Raw genomic sequence first — 2,500 nt, 5'->3', positions numbered from 1 at the left:
GTGTGGTACGCCATAGAGACGTGTGGGAGGAACGGACGCCGTGGATGGCGATCAGCATGAGCTGTCTGTTGATGTATTCGGACCTAGTCGTCTCTCCTCACACACCGTGATGGCATGGTGCACCGCGTTCCATATCTGCGACATGCTACAGAGGCCGGTTGACAGTCGTTCGAGCAATGGACATCGCATACGTACGGGGGCCACCTTCCACGTATTGTCTAGGCGTGCACATTTTGTTGCGTGTATGTGGGCAGACGTAGTGTGGCGTGACACCTGACACAGGCATGCAATAATCGTTGAAGTTGCAAATGGCGATGGACGCCTGCGTTTTCTGGTGAAGTTACGCAAATGAACAAATGGTAACCTGTTGTGGTGCGGTTGTTCTCGCTAGGGGTGAATCGGTGATGGCGACGATAGGTTGAGGTACTAACCGGTTGTTCCAGCGATACCCACCATGCCGACGAAACTGAACGGCATCTGGGTGTGAAGCGATACGCGGCGGTGGCTGGGTGGGACCGTCCCCGGCCGGTGAGGGGGCGCCTCCCGGCGTGCTGGCCGCGCGGTGCGTGGGCGCACGCGCTACAGCCGGCTGGTGGGGGCGGCCAGTGGCAGGCGCGCCGGCCGACGGACGCGGCAGGCGTCGCAGCTGCGCGCCGGCGCACCCTGCGCGCGGCGCCGTGCGGCCAAAGTAGGTCCTCGCGGGCCCGGTGCGAAGCGCGGTGGACATCTTCAGTGTGCTGGTCCGATTGAGGACTGTGTGCGTTGAGGATGCGCCGCCGCCCGGCGCTCGGCGCCGCGACGCCGTCTGCTGCTCGGTCGCCCCAGCGGTTCTCGCTGGTGGTTTGTATCGCAGCTGTGCGGATGTGTTGGCGCGTGCGCTGTGCTGGGAGAGTTCGCTTCGGCACCCAAGTGGGGCTTTTGTCCTTCTGTGGCGCTGGCGTTGGAGCTGCCGGTCACCGTAGGTGGCGCGTGTTGTCTCCCGCCGGCAATGCCACGACAGCACGCTCCCGGGCCTCTGTCGGCAGCGGCAAGCTCAGTTGGGAGCACGGGTGGTCGCACCGAAAGCGTCTACTCGCCTAACTCCGGGCGATTGCGCCTCTCTCGAACCCGACCAAGTACTTGGGACGGCGCTGCGCGCCGCCGGGACCTGAGAGGGTTTCGAGGTGTATTGTGCAGGGGAGCTCAGCCTCCTCCTGTTTGCAGAATGATTGAGCGGACGCTTGCGTGTTCGCGCGGGCCCCCGGGACACACTCCCGGGCGGCCGGCTGCTCAGCTCTAGTTGACGCAGCTCCCTGGTTGATCCTGCCAGTAGTCATATGCTTGTCTCAAAGATTAAGCCATGCATGTCTCAGTACAAGCCGCATTAAGGTGAAACCGCGAATGGCTCATTAAATCAGTTATGGTTCCTTAGATCGTACCCACGTTACTTGGATAACTGTGGTAATTCTAGAGCTAATACATGCAAACAGAGTCCCGACCAGAGATGGAAGGGACGCTTTTATTAGATCAAAACCAATCGGTCGGCTCGTCCGGTCCGTTTGCCTTGGTGACTCTGAATAACTTTGGGCTGATCGCACGGTCCTCGTACCGGCGACGCATCTTTCAAATGTCTGCCTTATCAACTGTCGATGGTAGGTTCTGCGCCTACCATGGTTGTAACGGGTAACGGGGAATCAGGGTTCGATTCCGGAGAGGGAGCCTGAGAAACGGCTACCACATCCAAGGAAGGCAGCAGGCGCGCAAATTACCCACTCCCGGCACGGGGAGGTAGTGACGAAAAATAACGATACGGGACTCATCCGAGGCCCCGTAATCGGAATGAGTACACTTTAAATCCTTTAACGAGTATCTATTGGAGGGCAAGTCTGGTGCCAGCAGCCGCGGTAATTCCAGCTCCAATAGCGTATATTAAAGTTGTTGCGGTTAAAAAGCTCGTAGTTGGATTTGTGTCCCACGCTGTTGGTTCACCGCCCGTCGGTGTTTAACTGGCATGTATCGTGGGACGTCCTGCCGGTGGGGCGAGCTGAAGGCGTGCGACCGCCTCGTGCGTGCTCGTGCGTCCCGAGGCGGACCCCGTTGAAATCCTACCAGGGTGCTCTTTATTGAGTGTCTCGGTGGGCCGGCACGTTTACTTTGAACAAATTAGAGTGCTTAAAGCAGGCAAGCCCGCCTGAATACTGTGTGCATGGAATAATGGAATAGGACCTCGGTTCTATTTTGTTGGTTTTCGGAACCCGAGGTAATGATTAATAGGGACAGGCGGGGGCATTCGTATTGCGACGTTAGAGGTGAAATTCTTGGATCGTCGCAAGACGAACAGAAGCGAAAGCATTTGCCAAGTATGTTTTCATTAATCAAGAACGAAAGTTAGAGGTTCGAAGGCGATCAGATACCGCCCTAGTTCTAACCATAAACGATGCCAGCCAGCGATCCGCCGCAGTTCCTCCGATGACTCGGCGGGCAGCCTCCGGGAAACCAAAGCTTTTGGGTTCCGGGGGAA

At 57.9% G+C, this 2,500-nt stretch overlaps 1 non-coding gene across 1 annotated transcript in view; it reads left to right on the top strand.

The window, feature by feature from the left end:
* The first annotated feature begins 1,289 nt into the window (after positions 1-1,289).
* LOC124772045 overlaps positions 1,290-2,500 on the top strand; it is a 1,909-nt gene continuing 698 nt past the window's right edge. Inside the window, exon 1 of the ribosomal RNA XR_007013726.1 lies at positions 1,290-2,500. This exon is cut by the window's right edge and continues 698 nt beyond it. This is a non-coding gene — a ribosomal RNA (small subunit ribosomal RNA).

The sequence above is a fragment of the Schistocerca piceifrons genome, unplaced genomic scaffold (genome assembly GCF_021461385.2).
Source record: "Schistocerca piceifrons isolate TAMUIC-IGC-003096 unplaced genomic scaffold, iqSchPice1.1 HiC_scaffold_936, whole genome shotgun sequence".
Lineage (NCBI taxonomy): Eukaryota > Metazoa > Arthropoda > Insecta > Orthoptera > Acrididae > Schistocerca > Schistocerca piceifrons.
Note: the sequence above shows the minus strand (reverse complement) of the source record. Positions and strands in the feature narration are given on the sequence as shown.